General features: G+C 53.8%; 1 protein-coding gene across 3 annotated transcripts in view; it reads left to right on the top strand.

Moving 5' to 3' along the window:
• The first annotated feature begins 2,089 nt into the window (after positions 1 to 2,089).
• DPYSL5 (dihydropyrimidinase like 5) overlaps positions 2,090 to 16,884 on the top strand; it is a 44,965-nt gene continuing 30,170 nt past the window's right edge. The window contains exon 1 of one of the 3 annotated variants that reach the window (XM_061625923.1): positions 2,090 to 2,271. The gene's annotated coding sequence lies outside the window, so the exon portion shown is untranslated. The remainder of the gene's footprint in view (positions 2,272 to 16,884) is intronic. The other 2 variants (XM_061625924.1, XM_061625922.1) reach the window with 2 other exon arrangements.

A 16,884-nucleotide genomic window follows, 5' to 3' on the forward strand; every position in this document is an offset into this window, starting at 1 on the left:
GGTTTCAGACCCTTGGCCTCTCACTTGTGGAGTGCCACAGGGTTCTATCCTCTCCCCCATGCTATTTAACATCTATATGAAGCCGCTGGGAGCCATCATCAGGAGTTTTGGGCTGCAGTGTCACCAATATGCGGATGACACTCAGCTCTATCTCTCGTTTAAGTCCTCACCAGAGGTGGCTGTGGAGACCATGTCCAAGTGCCTGGAGTCCGTTAGTGGATGGATGGGCGAGAACAGGCTGAAGCTAAATCCTGATAAGACTGAGGTGTTACTCGTGGGTGATAGGAGAAGGTTAGGAGACATCGACTTGGTGTTTAACGGGGTAAGATTGCCCCTAAAGGATCAGGTCCGCAGCCTCGGGGTCATTCTTGACTCCCAGCTGTCCATGGAAGCTCAAGTTTCGGCAGTGAGCCGGGCAGCATGGTATCAATTACATCTGATACAGAGGCTGCGACCCTACCTTCCTGTACAGCTTCTCCCGCGAGTGATACATGCCCTGGTCTCCTCTCGCTTAGACTATTGTAATGCGCTCTACGTGGGGTTACCCTTGAAGACGGTCCGGAAACTTCAGCTGGTGCAGAATACGGCGGCATGCTTGATTACACATAGCCGTCGCCGGGAACACATCACCCCGGTGTTGATAGATCTTCACTGGCTACCAGTGGTTTACCGGGCCCAATTCAAGGTGTTGGTATTGACCTTTAAAACCCTATACGGTTTCGGCCCGGTTTATCTAAAGGACCGCCTCCAGTATCACCAATTGAGCCGCCTTACAAGATCAGCCACGCAGGATCTCCTCTCGGTCCCACCGGCCAAAACAGCTCGGCTGGTGCGGACCAGAGAGCGGGCGTTCTCAGTAGTGGCTCCCACCCTCCGGAATTCCCTCCCCTACGATCTTTGACATGCCTCCTCCCTGATGCCTACAGGAATTCGAGCTAGATTAGTTGTAATGTTTTAACTGATGTTTTGATGCTAGTTTGATGAATATGGTTATTTATTGTAGTGTGTAATGTATTTATTGAATTGTATATTGTATTTGTTGCTGCTGTAAGTCGCCAAGAGTGTCCAAAAATTGGACAGATAGGTGACTAACAAATTAAAGTTTATTATTATTATTATTATTTTTCCCATTAAATTCAAAGTTGTCTCTCTGAAAACGCTTGCCCTTTTCAAATTGGTAGTTGTGTGAAATATGTGCAAACCAGTTAGAGCTACGTGAGGGAGGTGGTCAGCTTTCAGTCCTCAGGCTCGAGGCCAGAGATGCACCCCATTATCTTTAGCTCGTTTGTTGCAGGACTGCTGCAGGGCGAGACTCTGCTGGAGCCATCAGGGGCTTTTCCACCTGCCTCGCCCCTCACCCCTGCTCTTCCTGACATTTTTGTGGGGACTCCTCTTTACCGGGAAGATGAGTGCTTTTGGATCTTAGCTGTTGTTGCTTTTTAGAAATGCTAGGGTTTTGCTGGCTTGATTTTTTGTAAATTGTATTGTTTTTATTTGTGCTTTTCTATTTGCGTGTAAGCCGCCTTGGGGGCCTCCTTGGCCCAAAGGCGGCCTAGAAATAAACCGTAACATAACCCAACAGGACGGTGTGGTGACTTAGTTCTGCCCATTCTCTGTCGCATTCTCTTTCAAGCACTTTGTGTCCCTTGAACTTCTAGTTTCTGAAAGGAAAGGCCGAAACAACACATCCTTTTCCCCAGAAGCCCTTCCCCATCCTCATCCTGGGCAGGGCAATACAACCATTAATATGCTTAACATGGTTAATCTGCATAACTAGCAAAGAATTTGCATAGCATGCAAAACAGCCTGCCCGGATTTGTGGTGCTAGAATACGGCAGCCCCAGTCTTGACTCGGTCCTGGAGAAGGAGGAGGCCTCCGCCCGGCCCCACGGTCGCCATGACAACCCGAGCACCCGTTCCGAGCAGGAGGAGGAAGAGGCGGGGGGGCGCCCCCTCCCTGCCGCTGCTCCGAGCAGGATGGAGATGGAGAAGGCCGCGCCCTGCTCTCCCGGCCACGCCCCTCCGGGCGACGCTGGGCCTGCCGGGAATCGTAGTTCTCCCCTACGCGGGCCCCGCCCAGTAGAGGCTGTGGAGGAGCTGTGATTGGCCCGGGCGGCGGAGGGAAAGAGGCCGGGTCCTCTGGCCCCGCCTCCCTCTGAGGGAAGCAGGTGAGCGGGCGAGCGAACGCGGGCGGCGGCTGCTGGGCGAGGACGGACGGACGGACGGACGGACGGCGCGGGAGGGGACACGGAGCGCGGGTGAGCGGCGCGGGTGAGCGGGGACCTCCTCGGGAAATGAGCGGGGGACACGCAAGGGGGTGTGGAGAACTCCGAGGGCACCGCGGGGGGGCAGAGGCTCGTCCTCCTCCGGGGGGGAAGGAGCGCGCCCCTCCCCGGCGCTGGCCTTCCTCGCCCAGCGGCCGTCTGGCGTCGGGGCGTGCCTCCCTCTTTGTCTCCGGTTGGGGGCCAGGAGGAGCTGCCCGGCCCCCTCCCCCGGCGGAGCAGCGGCAGGGAGGGGGCGCCCCCCGCCTCTTCCTCCTCCTGCGCCTGCCGGGCGGTGGGGGGGGCGGACGCAGCCCCTGGAGGCCCCCTCGCCTGCCCTGCCCTCCTTCCCCCGCCTGCCCTGCCCTCCTTCCCCCGCCCTGCCCTGCCCTGCCCTGCCCTGGGATGCTCTCGGCGCCGGGCTTTGTGCGCCTTGCGGGGGCTTTGTCTGCGGTGGGCGCTGCCCTTGGAGGGACGGGGAGGCGGTGGGGGGCTCTAGCACTGGCGCTTTCGGGCCTGCCTGCCGACAGGGGCCTTGGCTCGCCGGGCGCGGGGAGTTGGCGCAGGGCTGGGCTTTGTCGGGCGCCGCCGCCTGCCACCCCGGCCTGGCTTCGGCAGGGCTCCTCCGCTTGCCCGAGGCTGCCCTCGCTCCCGTCGGGCCAGAGGGAGCTGCGGGGAGCAGAGCTTGACCGCTTCACGCGCTGGGAAACTGAGGCAGGGCGAGGGGCTGCGCCCTTTGGAGCCACTGGGCGAGCTGTGCATAAAGCGGGGAGGGCGTGCCCCGCTCCCCGCTTTCGGAGCAGAACCTGGCGCTATCGCAAGTGAGTCAGGGGAGGAAGAGGATGGAAGGGTCCCTCTCCTGCAGAGGCTTCCCTCAACCTGCCTCTCATCGCCCCCCCAGCAATGATGGCCGATGAGCTGTCTTGCCCCATAGAGCCCTAAGCGAGTGACCCCGTTGCCACCCTCCGAGGCCCCTTATTGATCCCATTGTGGAGCCTTCTCCAAAGTGATTTTCTTGGAACAAGGATTATTGACTTGGGGGCAAAATCATTCCAGCTCACCCCATCAGTCTGGTCCCCACCCGGACACTAAATCTACCCAGCGGAGCCCCCTGGGGAAAGGGGGATAGATTTGATGAGTAGGCGCAGCTGCTACCACCGCTGCCTTTCAAAGGGGGAAAACAATCAGATTCCTCTTGCCAGTCCATGGGGAGGGGAGGGGTCTGTAGCGACGGTTTAATGTTGGGCACTCAGAAGATTTTGGTGTCTAACAAGAAGATGCCACTTGTCCCTTTGCGCCTCTGAATCTGGGCCACCTGCTCTCCTCCCTCCTCGGACAATTAAAGAGCGCAGCCCATGGGGTGGGCATGAGGGTGCGATTGGTGCCTCTTCTTTTTCTCTTGCATTGGTTCACGCCAGGAGAGCGACTCTCATTCTGCCTCATTTGGCCCTACTGCAGAGAGGGGTGCATCCGGGGCCTACATCTCTGTGTCAGCTGTGACCCGAGAGAGGTCTTCCTGTTGCTGCAGGTAGCTTCTGTCTGGCCTGAGGGGGAGGGTCTTAACACCTGCCGAAGGATGGCCCATTCAGTTCTGTGGATTTACTTCCTGGCAAGTGCCCTTAGAACGGCCGCCTTGGGTGCGGTACTATCTGATGCTGGCATGGGTGCCCAGGTGGGCAGGGCAGGGGCTCCAATGTGCTCCCGGGACCCTTCCCAGCTGCAGAATGTGGTGGGTGCTGTTCCTCAATCAGCTCCCGTGGGAATGAATAGGTGGGGAAAGAGCCAGCCTCTGGGTGCCCAGATATTGCTGGACTCTATTTCCCATCATTCCTGAGCATTGGCTATGCCGACTGGGCTGATGGTCGTTGCAGACTAGGATCTGTGGACCCAAAGGTTGGGAAAGGCTGAGATGGGTTGTAGGTCTGACTAAATTCTTTTTCTTAAGCGCTGGCTCTTTTGTCAAACAAAAAAAATATGCATGCACATTCAGCTTTTGTCAGAAAAGGGCTAGGAAAAATCTAAGTGTCTGTTTCCCACCCAGGCCTTGACGCTTGCAGCTGATGCTCAGGAGCTGGGAATGCATTTCCACCTCTCTAGTGGTCAGCGCCGTCTCTTTCGGTGTTCTGTCCAGCGGGGCTGTGCTCTCTCGCTCGGCGTGTGTTTGTGTGTGGGGGGGTCTGTGTGGACCAGAGCCAGGACCCGGGAGAGGAGGGGTGTCCTGGGCCTCCCCTCATGTTGCCTGGTGATGGGACAGGACAGTGGGTGCCTGTCAGAGGGAAACAAAACCTTGAGTCGGGTTAGCCTGTGTTGGGGGAAGGGTACTGGGATAGCAAACAATAGCCGTCGGGCGCCTGCTTTCACATTCTCGTACAAAGACAATGCTCCTCTCTGTGTGGAAGGGCCCCTGCAGAATAAACACACACACCCCGCCACATGAGAGAGGAGGAAGCCTCTTCCGGTTCCCTGAGCAAGGCTGAACTGGGAAGGCAAGCTTGTGGCTTCTACCCTGAAAGTTCAGAGGCGGACCTAGAATTGCCTGCAGAACTTGAGGGTCTCTCCCTTTTCCTGGATGCCTTTTGCAAGGAGTCAAGTGAGGAGGAGGAGGAGGAGGAGGTACACAACTGCCAGCCGCAAATGGGGAGGAAGATGGGCTGGGATGCAGGCGAGATTGGGGCTGTAAGGCTGTCCCCTGTACCAGAGGCAGAGACTTCTGCATGGGAGTTTATTAACATTTGCACCCTGTGAAAACTTGGAGTGCAACTGATTTGGCTGCATCCAGCTTTTCTCTCCTCCCCAATCCCTCCCACCCACACGTTCTGTTCTCTCTCAGGGGCCTTGTGTCAGCCTGAGTATTGATTACTGATTCTAACAAATTGCCCTACCTGTTTGAAAAAAGGTGGCAGAGGAAATGTGTATTTCTTCCTTTTAAGTTCTATTAACACACAGCAGAGGAAATGAGTTGTTAAAGAGAAAGTATGTGATGGTCATAGAATAGTAGAGTTGAAAGGGGCCTATAAGGCCATCAAGTCCAACCCTCTGCTCAATGCAGGAATCCAAATCAAAGCATTCCTGACAGATGGCTGTCCAGCTGCCTCTTGAAGGCCTCCAGTGTTGGAGAGCCCACTACCTCTCTAGGTCATTGGTTCCATTGTTGTACCACTCTGATGCCAGCTTCTGGACCACTGTTGCCCATGCACTGGTAACCTCCACGCTGGATCACTGTAGTGCGCTCTATGTGGGGCTGCCCTTGAGGTTGCTCCAGAAGCTGCTGCTGATGCAAAATGTTGCAGCGAGACTGCTCACTGGGGCAGGGTATATCGCCAACATGTCATTCCACTGCTGAAAGAATTGCACTGGCTGCCCATTTGCTACCGGGCCAAGTTCAAGGTTCTAGTGTTGGTGTACAAAGCCCTATACAGCTTGGAACCAGGATACCTGAAAGGCCATCCCTTATATACCCAGTCGATCACTGCGCTCTGCAGGTGAGGGCCTCCTGCAGAGACCATCTTATCAGGAGGTCAGTTCTGCACAATATAGGAAATGGACCTTTAGTGTGGCGGCACCTACCCTGTGGAATTCCCTCCCCTTAAATATTAGACAGGCGCCATCTCTGTTATCTTTTCAGCATCTGTTGAAGACTTTCCTCTTTCAACAAGACTTTTAAGTTGAGACTTATCCCAGTCTGCGTCTTTGTTGGAATTGCTTTGTAATGTTTTTAACTTTCTTTTTTTAAAAAATAGATGTTTTTAAAGCTTTTTAAAATGTTTTTTAAAATGCTTTGTTTTAATATGTTTTTAATTATTGTTTTGTTTTAATGTATTTTAAAATCTGTTTTTATGATGTGTTACAGTGCTTTTAGTGCTTTTGTTTGCCACCCTGGGCTCCTACTGGGAGAAAGGGTGGGATATAATTCTAATAACTAAATAATATAAATAAATAAATAATGGTTAGGAAGTTTTTCCTGATGTCCAGTTGAAATCTGGCTTCCTGTAACTTGAGCCCATTATTCCGTGTCCTGCACTCTGGGACGATCAAGAAGATATCCTGGCCCTCCTCTGTGTGGCAACCTTTCATGTACTTGAAGAGTGCTTCCATATCTCCCCTCAGTCTTCTCAAGGAACGGTCCTTGGACATGTGCTTCTTGTCTGTTCTGTGATTGCAGGTTAGATGTACCTCAGTGCTAAGACGGGCCTGGCTTAATGGTAGACCAGGAAGGTGGTGGTGTGGTACCCTAAATTTCTGTGCCTTGTGCTGAGCCAAAGTCTGCTCCAGCATGCTTTTGTGTGCGTTTTTATTTTCTAGTTTTTCTTAAGTATTCCTGGGTGTTCTAGGCAGGATTTGGCTCGGAAATGCAGCAAATGTCCTTCCCTTCCTAACTTTTAACGTTGCACTGATGAGTTTGTGCTGCCTGGTTGCTTTATAGCAGCCTGCAACTGCTCAGCGTCCTCCAGATATTTTGGATGGCTGCTGGAAGTTACAGTTCAAACTTCTGGAGGGTGCCAGGTTGGCAAAGGCTGCTTTATGGGATGTCAGGGGGTCGTCTTAGTGGCTGAGGAGCACATCAGATGGGCTTCATGGCCCAGACGATGGATCCTACTTGTGCTTTCTCTCCTGGTGTAAAAACAGAGTTGATCATGATGAAATATGCTAAGGTTAGGGAGGGGTTGATTTAGTCTGTTTACCTCTTTGGAAGTGAAACGTGATCCCTTGATCATTCCTAATCTCCTTGGATCCCCTTTCCTCTGCTGTTTGTTTTAAAACTTTAATTTTCAAAGCAAAATAAAATACAGGTGGTTGAAACAACTTGGAATAGTCTCCCTAGATCAGCAGTAGGAGCAAAGGAAAAATGTGGTACTCTGGAGAGTTGCTGTGTTTTGTTGTTGTGCTTTGCTTGTGAGCCCTTGGGACGAAGAAGGGGGCATGGCTTCCACAACTGGAGTCTGGAGGTCTGACCTTTCTCTACGGGAGACAGGGCTAGGAGTGCTGCATTTAGGGGTACTGCAGGTTGAATTGGCCAGGGAGGTTGGGATGGGTGGGTTGGTTTCTTTTCTCTCTTGAGTCCTGATGCCCTTGGTGGAGTTTGTCTAATGTGTGGCAGATGCTGACTTGGGACAAGGATGGGAGTGGATGGACATTTCTGGGTCCTTTGAACATGTTGATGCTACAGAGGCTTTGATATTATTGACTTCCGGAAGCATTGATTGGTCATTGGTCTAGATGACTCCTGTGCTGTATCAGAATCTTCATTTTTATATAATGTTTTTATTGATATTCAAAAGGTAACACAATAACCAATCAACAAAATGTAACTGGGTAGAGTGGTATATCAATCACAAATCCATACATGTATCTCCAACAACAAGCAGCTGGTCTCGTTGCTGCCTAGGCACGTAATTCATTTGGTTCATATCCCCTCCACAAAGAGGGTTGAGTTGCTGGAGGTCGTATCTTGTCATCAAACGTATGTGTGTAACTTGTAAAGGGAAACCAGGTTACATCATGCTTGACCTGTCCACAGACCACCCGCCTGGGTTGGGTCAAATGTCCAGACTCAATGGATGACTCAGAAGTGGTTGTTTCCAGAGGAATTATTTAATTCTGCTCCACATTTTAGGGCAAGCCTTATAAGCTGGGTGGCACAGAGGTCTTAGCAATCCATGCTGCACGTTCCAAGCAGTAGACTTTCACTGACAGTACATCTGTGGAGAGGTGGGAGGGCTGGCTCTGGGTCGCTTGTACGGTAGAGGCAACTTCAGCAGTGGACCCCTGGGCCGTGGATTTCAAAGCACTTGTGCCTGGCCTCACATTGCTGTGGAAGTGTGTTGGGCTTCAGGCCATGGTCTGAAGCTGCCTGTGTTGTCTCTGAAGCCTTCCAGGCGCCCTTGCCTTCCCCCTCATTTTCCCTCGGTTGTGGCTTCAGCCCTTGGAGCAGTTCCACGAGTCCCTGCTTCTGTGTGTGTAGGATTTCCCCCTTCTTGGAGGAGTAATCCTGGTCGGTCCCCCTGGCCGCTGCCGGGATCCATCCTGGCTCCTGAAATGGGTTTCCCTACTGCATTGAGGGAATTCCCTGCATTGAGCAGGGGGTTGGTCTTGATGGCCTTATAGGCCCCTTCCAACTCTACTATTCTATGATTCTATGACTTTGCTCCTCAGGAGGAATATCATTTGGCATCCATGCCTCTTCCTGTGTCATAGATTACAGCATGCTCCAGAGGGGAGCTAGCAAGGCATGAAATCATCTGTGCTAGCTGGCACTACCCCTTGCTAAATGCAGGATGCAGTCGCTGTCCAGCCTCTGCTTAAATACATCATGTGAAGGAGAGCCCAGCAGCCCATTCCATTGCTCTGCCATTATAATGGTTAGCCAAAATCTGCTCCCCAGCAGTTTCCACCCACTGGTTCCAGCCCTGCCCTCGAGCAACAGAGAACAAGTCTGCTCTGTCTTTTGCTCAACTGTCCTTCAGGCATGTGGAGGCTGCTCTTGTGCTGTTTCCCTTCAGCTTCTCTTCTCCAAGCGAAGCATGCCCTGCTCTTTCAGCTGTTGCTCTGTTCAGTGCCCTTCTTCATATGTGGCACCCAGGCCTGGACATGCTCCTGCGGCTGCTTCCTGACTGGAACCGAGTGGAATTGTTGCTTCCTGTGATCTGGGCACTATCCTCCTGTGAGTGCAGCCTGAGACTGCATTAGCTTATTTAGCCAACGCATTGCACTGCTGGCTCATCTTCAGCTTATGAGCTGCTAAGACACCTCGACCCTCTTCACATGGATGGTGGCCAAGCCAGGCCTCTCCTGTGCCTTTGGTTTGGTTTTGAACCTAAATGCAGGGCATTTGTCTCTGATGGATTTCGTCTTGTTGGTTTTGGCCCAGTCTTCCAGTGAGTGAAGATAATTCTGAATCTTGGTTCTGTCATTTTTGGTGTTGAGCTATCCCTCCCAATTTTGGGATATCCAAACTTGAAAACCATTCCTTCAGTGCCCTCATCCAAGTTGCTTAGAAAGATGTTGAACAACACGGCCTAGGACAGAGCCCAGTGACACTCCATTCAAGACCTCCCACCGGATTGATGCAGAACCATCAATAATCCCTTGTTGGACACAATTGTCAGTTGCCTGCAGATCTACCTAACAGTAGTCACATTTTACCATCTTGTCAATGAGGATATAATGGGAAACTTTGTTACATGCTTTGCTGAAATCAAGATATACTGTGTCCGTGATCTACCAAACAAGTAACTCTTATTAAAATAAAAGGAGATAATATTGATGATACAAGACTTTCACAATGGCAATGTGAACGTGCCTCTCATCTAAAAACCTTCAACCTGCCTGATGAGTTGGAGTGCAGAGAGGTGTGTCTCAGGGCTCTTTGCTTTCTTTAAAATTGATGGTTTTAAAAGAGGATGGGACTGGCCGTGATGGCTATGGCCTGCCTCTGTAGTTGGAGGCAATACCAGTTGCTGGAAATCCCAGGGGGGGAGAGTGCACTTGTGCTTAGGTGCTGCTTGTGGGCATCTGGCTGGCCACTGTGAGAACAGGATGTTGGACAGGATGGGCCACTGGCCTGATCCACCTATAGGGCTGTTCTTAAATTGTCTTCCAGCAGAGCTACTAGCTTGCATTTGCTGCTGGTGTAGTTAATGCTACCCTCAAGCAAGAACGCAAACATGGTGCACATATCCTGCCGGTCACCACGATGGCTCCTTCCGTCTCCGTAGTGCTAGGATCTCTGGATGAATCTGCCTCGACTCCCCTTGAATCTTCCCATCTAGACTCTCTTGCAGATCTCCTGCCCAGCCCCCAAAACTCAGAGCCTTCCTGGGGAGCTGACCTACTCAGCTTATCCCCAACTGTGGCCTGTTGCTCCACCCACAAGCCATCTCAGGCCTTTTATAACTGGCTGGTCAGGTGGCCTAGCAGCCAAAGCTACATGTGCTCATGAGCATGCAGGCAACAGCAGAGAAAAATGCAAAAGCCTCTTTAAAAAAGATGCTTTTATGTGCAATAACAGGCGGGGATGGATGACTTGGCAGCCTAAGCAAAGATGGGGGCAAAAGTGGTGAGTGGAGGAAGCAGCCACTCCAGAGAGAGGTGGGGGCTGTTGTCCAGGCCGCGGTCACATTCCGGAGGTGGCTGGTTCCCATTCAGGGGTTCCCCACATTCTCCACAGCTCTCTGCAGGAGGCCACCGTGTGATCTGCCTGTGGGGGGCCTCTGCCTCCCTTGGTGCTTCAGGTGTCTCTCTCTAGTGACTCTTGTCTTCAGCAGGCTGCCATGCTCCCTGTGAGGACTTCAAAACAAAGAGCTGCGTAAAAAACCAACTGCTCTGCCGTGGCGTCATTGCTTGGCACCTGCACAGCCTCCTTCCTGCCCGTTAAGCTTCCACCAGCCGTTTCTGGCGTTAGGAGGGACCTGCTTTTGCCTCCGTACTGCAGTGCGCTGGGCGTCCTTGGAAGTAGCTGGTGCTTTGGCAAGCGGGGTCGGTTGGGAGGTCCAGGTGGAGACTCGGGGTCTCAGAGTGTCTTCCCCTGTGCGTGTGTCTCCCCAGGGTACCTTGAATCTGATCCTGTCCCCCCCCCCCTGTGATCTATGGTGGCCGGTGCTGGGCTGTTGTGGACAGCGGGCTGTACCATCCAGCTGCTGCCTGTGTTGTCTTGGAAGGCCAGGCGGGTGCAAAAGCCTTGCATTTGTGCCTGCAGGGTGTGTGGAGGAGGGCCGGCCCCTGCTGGAAGCCTTCTTGAAGAACAGGGTAGGGTGGGGGAATGGCCTGTGGGAAGCTAGCGCAGGAGGAGCCAAGAGGGACACCTTTGCCTGGCAGATCTGGTACCTGCGTTTAGGAGGGAGGAGGTCTAGCCCAGGAGCCTGGATCACTCCAGCGCGGTGCCTGGCTTTGGGGCTGCCTGGCCACTTTGAGCCACAGTCCAAGACATGTGCCTGGGTCTGCCTTGTCCATAGCCTGTTGCGCTTGGCGTCCTCTGTGACTTTGCAGAGGCCTGCCTGCCAGCGCAGCCTTCCCTTTACTTGCTGCCTGGTTGAAGACTGGATCGAGATTGGCAACGCAGGAGTTAAAAAAAATGCTGGTGGGGGGGTGAGGAGGAGGAGGAGCGGGAGTGTCACAGGCAGAGGGGACTCAGCGGGCTGGTGGGAGGGCTTGAACAATAGGGGTGGACGGGCGAAGACAGGGTGGCTGTTGCACCCTCCCAGGATGGACACAAAGGCTGCTGTGTGTTGGGGGGCTCTCGTGTCTCCGGAAGGACAATGGCCAGCAGTTGCATGTCCCAAGCCACTCTCTGCTGGTGGCAGACATTTTGTGCCACCTGTGTGCTACAGGAGTCCCTGAGCACAAATGGGCTTGTGCTTTGAAATGGACCAGAAACATCCCAGGGGGAGGGGTGTGAGTCTGCGGTTGGCCAGTGAGTGGCGTGAAGGAGTAGGCGGAGGAAATTGGGGGGGGGAGAGGGAGGGAGGAAGGAAAGGAAGAAGTCCCAAATAGAGGGTGGGGGGGAGCGGAGGAGCAGGCTGAGCCGTTCAGGGCTGTGTAGGCCACCACAGCACCTTGGACCCAAGTCTGAGAACTTGGGCCCTTGAGAATCCCTGGCTTCCACTGTCGTTGCCTCACCCGGCAGGTCGGGCTACTTGGCCCCCTGGCAGCATGGCCCCAGGCAGAGAAGGGGTGCCCTGGCCCTTCTAACGGAAGGCTGGCAGTGAGAGTGTGGGGGAAATGTTGGTGATGTTGCAGAAGAGGGCAGTGGCTGAGTTGGTCCTGCGTTGGTCCGGAATTGCTCTGCGTAATGCCTGCTTCCTCCTCCTCCTCAAGCACGGGTGGAGGATCTCTGGTGGCCCTCCAGGTGTGTGGCTGGATTCCAGCGCCCCTCTTCCCATTCTGGCTGCTGGGGCCGATGGGAGTTGTAGAGTCCAGCAACATCTTTTGGGGTTCAGGCTCCTCCCCCCCCATCCTGAAGGATGCCAGCTGGGGGTCTGGGCTTCTGAGGCACAAAATCTGCCGACTTCCAAGCACAGAGTCTGCAGAGCCTTGCAGGTGCTGGCACACCAGATCCCATCCCAGCCAGCAGATTTCTGCAGATGACGGGCTGGGGTCCTCTGCCAGAGCTGATGCCTGAGGTGGCCTTATGTAGACCTCTTCCCGGCCTAATACCTTTGAGGCAACAAAGGCAGGGAAGTCGCTTTCCCTCGACGGTAATGAATCTGAGTGAAAAGGAGGTGGCTTTCTTGCGAGGTGGAGTGGGCAGAAACCAGTTCTGGCCATCATTGCCCTCCTGTGCCTGACAAATCCAGGTGCTCTCCCAGACTGGAGGTCTTCAGGCAGAGGCTGGGCACACCCCTGCTAGGGGTGCTGTCACTCTGGATTTCCTGCATCGAGGAGCGGGCTGGACCTGATGACCTACGTGAGCCCCCTTCAAATTCTAGGGGCTCTCTTGCAAGTCTGAGGAGCTGCCTCTATGACGATTCTATAAGAACATAAGAAGAGCCTGCTGGATCAGGCCAGTGGCCCATCTAGTCCAGCATCCTGTTCTCACAGCGGCCAACCAGGTGCCTGGGGGAAGCCCGCAAGCAGGACCCGAGTGCAAGAACACTCTCCCCTCCTGAGGCTTCCGGCAACTGGTTTTCAGAAGCATGCTGCCTCTGACTAGGGTGGCACAGCACAGCCATCACGGCTAGTAGCCATTGATAGCCCTGTCCTCCATGAATTTGTCTAATCTTCTTTTAAAGCCGTCCGAGCTGGTGGCCATTACTACATCTTGTGGGAGCAAATTCCATAGTTTAACTATGCGCTGAGTAAAGAAGTACTTCCTTTTGTCTGTCCTGAATCTTCCAACATTCAGCTTCTTTGAATGTCCACGAGTTCTAGTATTATGAGAGAGGGAGAACTTTTCTCTATCCACTTTCTCAATGCCATGCATAATTTTATACACTTCTATCATGTCTCCTCTGACCCGCCTTTTCTCTAAACTAAAAAGCCCCAAATGCTGCAACCTTTCCTCGTAAGGGAGTCGCTCCATCCCCTTGATCATTCTGGTTGCCCTCTTCTGAACCTTTTCCAACTCTATAATATCCATTTTGAGATGAGGCGACCAGAACTGTACACAGTATGATATCTTCTGCCCCAGTGAGGACGCTGAAGGCAGGTGGAATTCCACAAAGGCAGGGCAAGTGGCTGAGCTCCTGTGTCCCAAGGGCAGCGATGGGAAGATGCTGCGGAGCTGCTCCTCTGAAGGGACCTGGGAAGACATTCAGAGCAACTGCACAAGGCAGCAGCTTCTGTCTGGGTTGCGCAGGGCTCAGGTGAGAGAGAGTCATTCTCTTGGGCCTCTTCGATCTCAAGTGGGAAATGATTTCTTGAACTGAGACGGGTGGAGGGTGCCATGGGGCACACAGAGGACACCAAGGTGCTGCCAGGCCAGGTTCAAGGCTCTCATGTTGACATACAAAGCCCTGAACAGTGTTGCTTCATGATATCTTAAGGATTGCCTGAGATTGCTGGAGATCTCCCCCTATGAGGAGAGACTGAACGGACTGGGTATGTTTAGCCTGGAGAAGAGAAGACTGAGGGGAGATAGGATAGCACTCTTCAAGTGCATGAAAGGTTGCCACACAGAGGAGGGACAGGATCTCTTCTCGATCGTCCCAGAGTGCAGGACACGGAATAATGGGCTCAAGCTGCAGGAAGCCAGATTTCGACTGGACATCAGGAAAAACTTCCTAACTGTTAGAGCCATACGACAATGGAACCAATTACCTAGGGAGGTAGTGGGCTCTCCGACACTGGAGGCCTTCAAGAGGCAGCTGGACAGCCATCTGTCGGGAATGCTTTGATTTGGATTCCTGGATTGAGCAGGGGGTTGGACTTGATGGCCTTACAGGCCCCTTCCAACTCTATGATTCTATGCCTGAAGGAGGCCAGATGTGCTGACACAGTCCAGTCACCTGCATCCATTCTCCAGGCACTGCTGGGTACTTAGGCAGTCCTGCCAAGCCTGCAGGGTGGGACATGAGTCTCCCTGACCTGGATCCCATCCTGAGGAGGATATCCTGTTTTCTCTGTGTGTGTTGACTCACAGAGGCAGTCTCTCTGACTAGTTTGTGGCTTTACCAAAGGGCCAGAAGTGGTCCAAAAGTGGGAAAGCGCATTTCCCAGTGTACCCTAGAAGTTAGCTGGCCTTGGAGGGAGGGCCTCTTTGCCCTCTTTGGGATCTGGTCTGTGAGGTTGCACTGCCCTGGCTAGGGAAGCTGTGCAACCTGCTGGGCAAGGGATCATCCCTCCCTAAGGGCTACCATAAACCTCTGCACCAATAGCTCAGCTCCATAGAATGGCTGCTGGGCGGCGCCTGCCGCCTGTTGCTCTGATGTTGGCTCAGCTGCTGTCACGGGGGAAAGAGGATTGTGGCTTCAGGTTTATAGTTGTGTCCTGACTTTGTGGGATGGGCTAGAGGGTCAAACCCACAGCTGTTGCCTGCAGTTGCTCTTCAGGGGACACTTGGGTTCTTTAACCTCCTACAGAGAATCCTCGCCAGCCCCACTCTGGCTCAGATAAGCTATGGGGGGGGGGGCAAGGCAAGGTCCTTTTGCTCTAAGTGAGCCTGTTCAGTGGGTGGGGTGGGAAGGGTGAACAGCCACAACGGATCTGCAGAAGTCTTTGCTGCTGCAAACTTACGCAAGAGGTCTTCTTTCCTGCAGAATGAGGCTTTGACTTGCTTGCTTGAATCCTCTTGAATGATTCTCTGTGGGCCCCTTTCCTGAGCGTGCCTGCTCCCTGCTTGTGGTCCACACTGGTCTGGCTTGTGTGTGTTTCAGGAAGGGGGGGTCTGGTGATGGAGGACAATCAGATCCCTCTAGCTAAGGGTGGGGGCTTGGGTGCAATGGCTGTTGTGCTCTCTCCGACTGTGCTTTTATGACCACATGAATCTATGGGCATCTTTGAGCTGCAGTGCTGCTTAGTCTTTGAAGGCTGGGCACTCGCGTAACATTAGAGCATAATAAGCGCCTGCTGGGTCAGGCCGGTGGCCCATCTAGTCCAGCCTCCTGTTCTCACAGTGGCCAGCCAGATGCCCCAACGGGAAGCCCACAAGCAGGACCTGAGTGCAAAAGCACCCAACTGTACTCAGGATACCCAATGCCGCCTGATCCAGCAGACTCTTCTTATTTCCTTCTCTGCTGGGGCCTTCCGCGTCCACTCTACTAGCATCAGCAGGACATTGCTCCTTGTCCTGCAGAGCCAGGGCCCGTTTGGAACGGGTACACCTGGGCAAGCCTCCTGGTCCATACAGCGTGCCTTCCTGCCTCACCTCGTGGTGCACATTCGTGTGAACTGTGATGTCAGAATGGATGAGAGACATTTGGGTGTTAGGTGGAGTCATGCCTCTAGAAGCCAGAGAGGGGGTGCTGCCATCTGTGGTTTGGAAGGAAGCTGGATGGGCCAAGGGCTTCTGCGGGGCTTTCCCCTTCCCAAGGAGGGGGCTGTCAAGCTGTGAGAGACCCTGGTCTCCCTTGCCCAAGCACCAAGGCAAGGCTGCCTCTCCCAAGAGCCTCTGCTTCTGCTGCTCGGAGTCCCTCAAAGGAGACACCATTTGCAACTGCTGGGCTCTGCTGCATTTCCCCAGGCAGCCAGAGACGTTCTTGCCCATGCAGTGAGGGGGGTGGCTTGCTTTTTGGCGTGGGGCATGTGCCTCCCTCTCCTCTTTGCTTTTGGTCCGGCTTCATCTTCCTGGAGACTCCTCCCCCTCTTTCTGTCGATTCCCTGCCCCCCTTACGCACGCAGATACACAACAGGAGCCGTTGGCAGCTGTTGGGGCTGCCATTGACTGCACAGATTTCACGACAAATGGGAGCGTCTGATGCTGAATGAGGGGCTGGGGTTTTATTGCCTTTGCAGCCAAGGGAGACGGTGTTCAAGGGGCCTCTTTTCCGTCTGCCGCGGAGGGCTTGGCAGGGGAGTGGAGAAGCTCTTCACGGTGCTAGTCTCAGTGTTTTTTTAAAATATTTTTCTTTCAGCTACCAAAGAGGAATGGAGGATGCTAGCATATGTGGGGGGGAGGGGCGAAATGATGGTCTGTGGGATGGTGGCAGCCAAGGGGGCGGCAGAGCCTGGGGGGGCTTCAGCGCGAGAGAAGAGCCCGCCTGCTCTTTTGTGCTCTCCCACCGTGCTTTTGTGACCGGATGAATCTCTGGGCATCTTTCAGCTGCGGGGAGGGGCTGCTTAGTCTTTGAAGGCTGGGCACTAACGTAACATAATACGCGCCTGCTGGATCAGGCCACAGGAGGCCCACTTAAGTCCAGCCTCCTGCTCTCACAGTGGCCAACCAGGTGCCCCTTTATGGGAAGCCCCTAAACAAGCAGGACCTGAGTGCAAAAGCAGCTGTGATTCAGCTTCATGGGCACGAGGTAAGCCCACAGGGTCGGGTTTGTGGGGTAACCTACATAAAGCCCTTCATGGGACTTGAGAGACTGGATGCAACTTCCTGCAGGGCAGCAAATGAGATCCCTGGTTGGCAGCTGGGGGAACAGGCTGCTGGACTAGATGGGCCCCCTTGGCCTGACCCTGCTGTAGGGCTCTTTCGCTGTTCTTACGCTCTCCAGCAGGGCAGGGGTAGGGAACCTTTGTGGCCCCA

This window comes from Rhineura floridana, chromosome 4, assembly GCF_030035675.1.
Source record: "Rhineura floridana isolate rRhiFlo1 chromosome 4, rRhiFlo1.hap2, whole genome shotgun sequence".
Classification (NCBI taxonomy): Eukaryota; Metazoa; Chordata; class Lepidosauria; order Squamata; family Rhineuridae; genus Rhineura; species Rhineura floridana.